Source organism: Chinchilla lanigera, unplaced genomic scaffold (genome assembly GCF_000276665.1).
Source record: "Chinchilla lanigera isolate Chin_1 unplaced genomic scaffold, ChiLan1.0 scaffold00094, whole genome shotgun sequence".
Taxonomy (NCBI): domain Eukaryota; kingdom Metazoa; phylum Chordata; class Mammalia; order Rodentia; family Chinchillidae; genus Chinchilla; species Chinchilla lanigera.
This window is the reverse complement of record NW_004955495.1, coordinates 2,954,897-2,965,219: the sequence shown is the minus strand read 5'-3', so window position 1 is coordinate 2,965,219 and position 10,323 is coordinate 2,954,897. Positions and strand designations below refer to the sequence as shown.

Here is a 10,323-nt window from a genome sequence, read left to right as displayed (position 1 = left end):
TGCAGGTGTGCACTGCCACAACCGGCTGTGACTTGTCTTTAAATTTTGAATCCTTCCCAAGTAATGACTTTTAAAAACTGCCGTTTCCATAGGCTCTCTCCAGTTCTCCCCCTGCTGCTAGTTTGCTGAGCCGCTACGATACAAGCTAATCCACTCCCAGTACTGAACACAGCCGCACAGATGCACCTGTAACCCTCCTCCTGCTCTCATGGTAACCGGCTCTCCGTGGTACCAGACGCTGTTGAACACTACTTCCCCCCTTTTCTTTCACTGTTAGGTTTTATTAAGAGGTGCAATACATCTATGCCAACCTGCACGCCCACAGTGTTACAGTCTATCCTGTTTGGCATGTGTGTACACCCCACCAGCGCGATCATGGTAACAAACGGGCTCGTCACTCCGGAGTCCCCTAGGGACACTTGGTGGCTTCCAGATCAGCTCACCACGCATGACTGTCACTGTCCCCGGGGAAACCCTGATCTGCCTTTTTCCTTTTTTTTTTTTTTTTTTTTTTTTTTTGTGGTACCAGGAATTGAACTCATGACCTTGCACTTGCCAGGCAGGTGCTTATGCCACGGAGCTATTTCCCCAGCCGTGATCTGACTTCTTTCCGCATTTCTCCTTCCTCACTCTTTTTTATTGGTTACACAGACCGACGGGTTACTGAAGGCGGATGCATTCGCTCACACAGCATACTCTGATCATCCCCCCAGGCCCTGCCCCACTTTCACACTTTGGGAGGTTTCAGGGTGGCTCTTCTAGTCCGTTCACAGTCTTCCTCCTTACGCAGCTTCCTTCTTGAAACACGTTCCTTGGAGCCTTGGTTTTCTCCTCCTCCGTGATTATCTTTCTCACGACTTGCCCTGTCCTTCCACACTGCACCGTTACATATTGACTGTTTTGAACTTGATCTCACACCCTCTTCTTATCTTTTATTTTTGCATACTAGGGATTTAACCCAGGATCTACCGCTGAGCTCCACCCCAACTTCTTTATATCCTTTTATTTTGAGCCAGACTATTTATTTACAGAGCCAGACTACTTTATTCACAGACTGTCTGCAATAATATATTATTCATGAAGCCAGGCATGCTGTTGCATGCCTGTGATCCCAGTACGCCGGGGGCTGATTCAGGAGGATCTTAAGTTCAAGGACAATCTCAGCAACATAGTGATTTAGCAAGGCCTTGTCTCCAAATATAAACTAAGCAGGGCTGGAGAGGCAGTTCAGGGTGAAGGCTCTGGTCTCAATCCCCACGTATTACTCCCTGTGCCACTGCTGGCACAAAATACACAACACCTGTAACTTAAAGGAGGAGATGCTTATGTGGGCTCTTGGTTTCACAGGGTTCGGTCCATGGTTAGCTGGATCAAAGGCAGAAACACGACAGTGGGAAGTCCTGGTAGAGCAAAGCTGCTGTCATGACAACCAGGAAGGAGAGAGAAGAGGATCCAGGGACAAGGACAGCTCCCTCCAGGTCCCATCCCCAGTGACCCACCTCCAACCAAGGCCCTGCCTCCTAATAGCACATGAACTCACCAGTGGATAAATTAACTAATACTTGTAGAACCTCCATGCTCCAAACACCTTCCAAAACCCCCACATGAGACATTTGGGGGGGGGATTTTACATTTAAAACAACAACTTGGTTGCACACACAAAAAAACAGTCATCATTGCAAATTCCATACCATCACTGTATTCATAGAAAGTACTTTCCTTCATATATCCTAAAATTTTGAGTCGTAGCCGTTTTCCGGTTGCCAAGTTTGAGTAGCAGGTGAAAGAAGACAAGGAGGACACACGTCCCCCTTTACCGATTGTCAGTAACATCAACAACTTTGCCGAATCCCATAATGGACGGGAAACCCCTGACAAAGGCTTCTTCCACTTTTCTGTGCTATGTACAATGTAATCGCAACTCAAAAGATCCACCCCTAAGTTTCATCCACAGATTTAACTTTATCATTTCGTTGTTGTTTGTGTAAGTCAAACAGCAAATCAGGCTTCCATCATAGCACTTTTTGATTTCCTTCCTGTAACGTCTCTTAGCATCACTGATTTCAAGATACCGGTGTGATGTCACCAGCCCCAGAATTGTTACACGGTATTTTTGACCCAGAAACACAATAGCGGTAGATAACCTTAAGTACATTCATGGGAAACAGTAAAATGGAAATCGTACAATTTCTAAGAGGTAGGGTAGTTATAGGTGTCAAGTAAAGTAACTGACGGGTGTATAGCAAATTCTCAGCAAGCGTTTAGGGGGAGAGGGTCTTGTGCATGCTAGGTAAGTGCTCTGCCATTGAGCTATATCCTTGGCCTTTTTAGATTTTTGAGACAGGGTCTCATTACATTGCCCAGGCTGGCCTGGAACTTGCAAACAACCTCCAGAGCTTATGGTCAGTCTCATGCGTGAGACTACAGGAATGCTTCCAGGGCCGCTGCTCACGTCATCTGCAGGCAAGTGGAGGCGAAGTGGACTCTCAGTTGCTGGCCAAGGGTGCCCATAGCAGGTAGCAGTGGGAAGCATAAAGACTAAGCAGCCCTGTCAGGGCCTGGGCGCTGGACCCCAGTCTGTGGTGGCTCCAGGTGCAGGGTGAGCTACGTCTTGCCAGAGATCCAGAAGGTCAGTAGCACACTATGCAGTTCCAGGTGCAAGCAGACATGGTGGCACATGGCCTTTACCACCACTGGCTCCTGCCTGTGTTCATCAAAGCTCAGCTTGCGGACAGGTGCATACCTGCTGTTTTGGGGCTGCTGGTCCAGCTCAGGGTTGCATTTTCTATAATGAGAGACAGAGAGAGAGAGGAGCAGGGGGATGCTGAGAGTGGGTAGTACCGCAGCAGCCTTCCCAATGCCTGGAATCACTGCAAAATTATCCAGGTGGGAAAGAAGGGATAGGATGGAGGAAGGGACATACATGGAGGAAGAAGCAATCAGAAAAGAAAGGGTAGGAAATAATTTTGGGTAGGAGACAGAGGGTACCAAGAAGAGGATGTCAAAATGCAAAAGTAGGAGGGCAGTCTGGGGGACTGAGGCAAGAGGATAGAGCTCAACCTGTGAAAGTTAGCAAGAGCTTGTCTCAAAGCAAAAAAGAAAAACATGCCTGAGGGTGTGGGCCAGTGCAAAGGTCCTGGGGTCAGTCCCCACCCAGTGCAGGAAAGACAGACTCCTCCTGCACTGAGAAGTGAGGGCTGGGAGTGTGGGTACATAGTGATGGGGTGACTCCTGAAGATCACTGGAGGAGAGGGGGAGAGGGCAAGGGAAAAGGAAAGGTTGCCCAGGCACATAGGAGAATAAAAATACAAGAGAAATGATTGACAAAACCAAGGGTTAAGGGGTGCATAAAAAGAGAAAATACTTGGAAGAGAGAAAACGGGTCAAAGAGGAGTAGATTAGAAGAGAGGAAACTGGGAAACAAGGGATAGGAAGGAGGTCCAGGAAGGAGGACACAGGAGGGAAGGGTCGAGGAACTCAGAAGAAAAGAAGCCAGGCACGGGAACACACCCATAATCCCAGAGGGAGGCTGAAGCAGTAGTTCAACAAGTTTGAGTCAAACTTGTGCAACTCAGTGATTTAGACCTTGTCTTGAAGTTAAAAAAATTTTTTTAAAGGACCACGGAGGTCAAAATCAGACAAAGATTCAACTAAAAAAGAAAAGTATAGGTGGATTTCCTTAATGGGCACATGCACAAAGAGCCTCAGCAAAATACTGGCAAACACAATGTAACGACCCTTGAAAAGAGCCCATGTCATGGTGAAGTTCGCTCCACCCCTGAAAGGCAAGGATGGTTCAACAAATGGAAATCAATAAATATCACACGAAGAGAGGCAAGGACAAAAATCACATCATCGGGTATTTGCAGATGACATGATACTCTACGTAGAGGACCCGAAGAACTCCACCAAGAAATTCTTAGATGTAATAACTTCAGCACAGTAGCAGGATACAAGATCAACATGCAGAAATCATTACATTTGTGTACACCAACAATGATCGGGATAAGAAGTATATTATGAAGACAATACCAATCATAGTAGCTTCAAGAAAACTGAACTAGCTAGGAATTAACCTATCCAAGAAAGTGAAAGATCTCTTAAAAAAGAAAAACAACAACTACAGTACCCTAAGGGAGGAGATTGAAGAGCATATCAGAAAATGGAAAGACACCCCTGGCTCCTGGATAGGCAGAACCAATATTGTCAAAATGGCCATACTTCCAAAAACATTATACTGATTTTATTGCAGTTTGAATCAAAATACCAACAACTTTACAAAATTTACAGACTTAGATAAAACAATCCTAAAATTCATATGGAAATAGAGGAGGCCTAGTATAGCAAAAGTAATTTTGGGCAAGAAGAGCAAAGCAGGTGGCATAGCAATACCTGACTTCAAGCTGTAACACGAAGCAATAGTGATAAAAACGGCATGGTACTGGAGCAAAAACAGACACACGGACCAGTGGAACAGAACGGAGGATAAATAGACTTTACCAGACCCATTCGACTATCTGACCTTTGACAAATGGGCCCAAAGCACATGTTGGAGGAAAGACAGCCTATTCAAGGGGGCCGGGGATATAGCTCAGAGGCACAAGCGTCTGCCTGGCAAGCACAAGGTCCTCAGTTCGATTCCCGGTACCAGAAAAAAAGCCTATTCAACAAATGGTGCTGGAAAAACTGGTTGTGTTTGCAGAAGGATAAAACTGGACCTTTATCTCTCAACACACTAAATTAAAATCAAAATGGATCAAAAATCTAAACATTAAAACAGAAACATTAAACCTTCTGGAAGATAGAATAGGTAAAACACTTGAAGACATAGGTGTAGGAAAGGATTTTCTAAGAAGAACTGCAATAGGACAAGAAATAGCAGCAAAAAATCAACAAATGCTCTTTTGGTTCTGTGCAGCAAAAGATTCAGTTAATACAGTAAAGAGACAATCTGCAGAGTGGGAAAAAAATTCTACCGGCTATTCCTTGGATGGAGGGCTAATATCTACATTATACAAACAACTCAAAAAAAATTAAACCACCTAAAATTAAAGACCCCGTCGAGAAATAGGCTAGTGCCCGGTGTGGTGGCACACCCCTGTAATCGTAGCACTCAGGAGGCTGAGGCAGGAGGATCGTTGTGAGTATAAGACCAGCCTGGGCTACAGAATGAGTTCAAGGCCAACCTGAACTGCATAGCGAGACCATGTCTCAAAAAAAAAAAAAAAAAAAAAAGGCTAGAGAAATGAACAGATACTTTACAGAGGAAATAAAACAAATGGTCAACAAATTTATTTAAAAAGTTCAACATTTCTGGCCCTTAGAGAAATGCAAATTAAAGCAACCTTAATATTCTATCTTACTCCAGAAAGAGGCAGTCATTAGGATAACAATAACAAATGCTGGCATGGCTCTAGTGAAAAAGGAACCCTGCTGCACTGTTGGTGGGAATGTAGGCTAGTGCAATCATTGTGGCAGTCAGTATGGAGATTTCTCAAAGAACTGAAATCAGAGATTCCACACGACCCAGGTACCTTCCATGCTAGGTATCACCCTCAAAGAGCATAAGTCATCATCCTACAGTGATACATGCATACCAGTGTTTGTAGCAGCACACTTCTTAATAGCTAAGTCCTGGAAGCAGCGTGAATACCCATCAGCACATGATTGGATAAACAAAATGTGGTGTCTGTATATAATGAATACTACTTGGCTGTGAAGAATGACATACTTGAGACATTTGAAGGAAAATGGAACATATAACGTTGAGTGAAATAAAGCGGATACACAAGCTTCCATACTGTGTGGTAGCTCTCATTTGAGTGAGGTAAAGTACAAAGAAAATGATAAAGGATGGATAGAAAGGGGCAAGGGGACAGATTTTTTGCAATAGGAAAGTGGTCCAAGGAAAGAAGGGTGAGGGGGAGGAGAAGGGGAAGGAGAAATAAGAAGAATAAAGATGTGCCAGGTGCAGGAACCTAATAACCCCAATAAATGTAAACACTATGTGCCATAACTTGAGCTAAGACAAATAATAACAACTATGACAAAGAGAACGGGGGGGACAGAGGAGGGGGAGGGAAGGGGGAGGGAAGGGGAAGGGATTAAAGAAAGAAACAAGCTGTAATAAGTATGTGTACCCACTCCCAAGATGATTGTAAACTGCATGGACTGAAAATATATACTAATAAAAATAAATAAATAGGAGCCCCTGATCATCAGCTCAATAGCCACTGAAAAAAATCTCTGACAAAATACAATATTTATGCATGATAAAAACCCCGAGGAAAATAGGTACATAAGGACCTTATGGTAGCCTGGTAAAAGCCACTTACAACAAACCTGCTGTCAACATCATATTACAGCAGGAGAGACTGAGAGCTTTAATCTAAAATGAGGAACTGGACAAGAATGTCCATTATCACCGCCATCCTGGGTAGGGAGAGCAAAGCAGGAGGCATCAAGATCCCAGATTCCAAGTCATATCACAAAGCTACAGTGATAAAGACCTGCCAATCGGTGGTACAGAGTAGACGATGCGGGAAAAACCCCAGGCACGTTTAACCTTCTGATCGTTGACAGAGGGGCCCCAAAACATACACAGTACACCAGAGGAAAGACAGCCTCTTTAATAAATGGCACTGGAGAAACTGGCTCCACACCTGCGGGTGGTTAAATCTAGACCCATACATCTCACACTGTATTAAAGTAAGATAAAGTCGATGGAAGTTTTAAATATTAAAACAGAAATACTTAACCTGCTGAAAGATAAAATAGGTAAAACTCTTGAAGACAGAAGCTTAGGCAAGACTTTCTGAACTGGACCTCATTTGCACAAGAAATAATATCAAGAACTAACAAGTGGGATTATATCAAATTAAACAGCTTCTGTACAGCTAAGGAAACAACGAACAGAGTGATGAGATAACCTACCTAGTGTGAAAAAGTCAGGGAGAACTACTCTTCAGAGAGAACGCTAATACCTCGAGTATATAAAAAACTAAAATATTAGACCCCCCCAAATAGAAGACCCAATAAAAAATGGGCAACTGAAATTAGTAGACACTTCTCAGCAGAGTAAACACAAAAGGCCAATAAATGCATAAAAATATCTGACATCATTAGCCATTAGAGAAATGCAAATTTTTTTGGGGGGGTTTTCGGTACCGGGAACCAAACTCACGACCTTGCACTTGCTAGGCAGGCGCTGTGCTGCTGAGCTAAATCTCCAGCCCCGAGAAATGCAAATTAAAACAACGCTGAAATTCCATCTAACTCAAGGAAGAATGGTTATAATCAAGAAATCAAATAATGACAAACTATAATGAGGTTATAGGGGAAAAAGAATGTTTTTATGCTATTGCTGGCAACATAAACTACTAGCAGCAGTAGGAAATCGGTGTCAGGATTCCTCAAAAACTAAAAATAAAGGGAGCATGATGGCACATGCCTGAAATCCCACCACTTGGGAGGCTGAGGCAGGGGGATTACTGGGAGTTTGAGGCCACACTGGGCTACAAAGTGAGTTCAAGGTCAGCCTGAACTGCACAGCAAAACCCTGTCTCAAAAAAAGATCCTCTCAAATCCCCAAAAAACTAAAAATAGAGAGTTCATTTCACCCAGTTCTCCTTCCCCTACGTGTCATCCTGGAAGAGTTAAAGACATGGTATTATAGAGACACGTGCATACTCATGTTCATAGCACCCGACTCACCTAGCTCAACCTTGGGAGTGGCCTGTGTGTCCTCAGCAGGTGAAGAGTGCTGTTCTGTACAAGGAGGGATAAACTTGAGTCATTTACAGGCAAATGAATGCGCCTTGAGACCGTAATGGTGAGTGAAATAAATCAGACACACGAGATTAAATACTGCGGGATTCTTTTTACAAGCAACTAAAAGTATAAGCAAACAGCAAAATGAAAGACAGGTAACAGGAGACGGGGAGGCAGATCTTTTGCAAATGGGAAGGGGACTAAGAGATGGAGGAAGAGCAGAGGGAGGGAAAACAAGGGGATAGAAAAAGAATGGAGGGGCTGGGGATTTAGCTCAGCGGCAAAAGCGCCTGCCTGGCAAGCGGAAGGTCGTGAGTTCGGTTCCCTGTACCGGAGGAAAAAAAAAAAAAAAAAAAGAATGGAAACGTTGCACACGCACATGCACGTGAGTTTCCCGCACACAGGTAACCGCTGGATTTTGTTTTTGATCTCGCCTGCCAATCCGTGCTTCGGTTGGGGAACTGAGACCATTACCATTCACACTGAAAGTTACTACTGGAAGGTAGTGAGTTAATCCTGTCTCTGCATTATACTCCTGTCGCTTATTCTGTTTTTCCCTCCTACTTAACTGCTAACTCTCCTTCACGTGTTTGTTCCATTAGATTTTGGGGGCACTGTGGGGCTCACTGTCTCTTTCTGAGATACCTTCAATAACTTCTGGAGTGCTGGTTTGGTGCTCATGAATTTCTCAAGGTGCTCTTTGCCGTGGAGACACCTTATTTCTCCTTGAAGCTTGCAAGACGGTTTTGCAGGGTGCTCGCCAGCAGCCTGAGGTGGGAGCTGTTTTCTCTTAGGGCGTGAAACACTTTGCTCCGCGCTCCCCCCGCTGTGTAAAATTTGTGCTGAGAACGACGCTGCAGTTCTAACGCATTTACCTTTACAAGCGGTGTTTGTTTTCTCTAATAGCTTTTAGGAGTCTGTCTTTACCTTGGAGAGCTGGGATTCCGGCTGTGATGCGCTGTGGAGTTCTTTTCCGATTGTGCCCATTTGGGAGCTCCGCGTGCACTGCTTGTCTGTTAAGGTCTTTCTCCAAATTTGAAGAGTTTTCTATTACTTTTGTAAACAGGTTTTAAGAAACAATTTTAAAAATGTTATTAGTGCATGTTTGCATTTCATGCAGTTTACAGTCGCTGTGGGGAGTGGTCACGTGCGTAGAGCGGCTTGTTTCTTTTTCTTTTCTTTTTTTACACCTCCTTCCCTTTCCCTCTTCCTCTCCACTCCTCCGATTCCCCCGCCCCTTTCCCGTTCTTGCTGATGTCATTTGTCTTAGCTCACGTTGCGGCGTACAGTGTTTATTGATCGTGGTTTTTGCTTCATTCCTCTCATCCCCTCCCCTCCTCCTCAGCCCTCGCCCTGGTCTCCTCGGCCCACTTCCCTGCTGCACGAGATCCCTCCCCTGTCCCTTTCTTTCTTTTTCTTTTTCTTTTTTTTTTCGGTACCGGGAATCCAACTCACGACCTTGCGCTTGCCAGGCAGGCGCTGTGCCGCTGAGCTAAATCCCCAGCCCCTCCCCCCCCCGTCCCTTTCTACCCACCTCTATCGCGTCCTTTGTTTCCGCTTGATTCCGTCTAATGAGAGCTACCACATTGAGCTGTGTGTCTGGTTTATTTCACTCAACATTTCCCAATATCTGGGCGATGCGGCTGGGGGGATGAGAGGGGCAGCCCTGTGTCCCAGGCCCAGCCTCAGCGAGCCGGGGTCAGAGGGGCTGGCGGGGACACAGTCCCTTGGGAGCAGCGGAGCAGGCGGCCCCTGCTGCGCTCACCCTGCTCAGCTGGGTGCGGAAGAGGCTGGAGACTGCGCGGAGGTCGCCGCACCCAGAGGAAGAACAGCACCACCTGCTGATAGGCGGCCCACGACAAGCCGGCCGGTGGCCTCCGCGGCGCTAGACTTCTTGCTCCCTGCTGGGGGAGCAGGGCTCCTTTGCGCCTTCCCGGACCGAGGCTTTCTGCAGAGGAGGAAACCCCGACACCGGGCCCTGCTCTCAGGCTTCTGGGGAGCTCACAGGGGACATCCTGCTACGGGGAAGACCTGGATCTCCCCGCCGGCAGCAAATCTCCCTCTGAGTTCTCTCTTCTTCTTGCTGGGGGAGAAGGAGGTGCGGTGGGTGGGTGGGGTGGGGCCATCTTGCCCCCCCTCCCCCCCCCCACCCCCCGCTCTGGCAGAGGACATTTGCATCTTCTTCTTTGACTTCTTGGCACAGGTTCATCCACCACATCTTCACCCAGCCTCTGTGAGGACCAGAAACCGCCGGCCACCAGGGTGCAGCAAGGATCCAGGCACTGGGAAGCTCCTCAGATAACCACGTGCTCCTGTGCATCAGTCTGAGAGTCAGGTGGGGGGAGGGGACCGCCCTGCCCAAGGCATTGAGAGCGGAAGTGTCACTTGCGTGGGTCGCTCCTTCGGCCATCGGGCACCACACATCAGTTCTCTCCCCACCCCCGTATCCTCGGAAACGGTGTTCCGTGGCTTAGTAGCTTAACAGTGGCCTGTCAAACTCACGTCCACCTGGAACCTCAGAGTGTGCCCTCCTTTCAAAGTAAGGTCTTTGAA

General features: G+C 46.2%; 1 long non-coding RNA gene across 1 annotated transcript; it reads right to left on the bottom strand.

The window, feature by feature from the left end:
* Nucleotides 1-553: 553 nt before the first annotated feature.
* LOC102007912 lies at nt 554-9,558 on the bottom strand. Its single transcript, XR_264137.2, has 4 exons — nt 9,305-9,558; nt 8,698-8,823; nt 7,714-7,767; nt 554-2,785 (listed from the first exon to the last, which is right to left on the bottom strand). It is a non-coding gene; the product is annotated as an uncharacterized LOC102007912 (long non-coding RNA).
* Nucleotides 9,559-10,323: the final 765 nt, after the last annotated feature.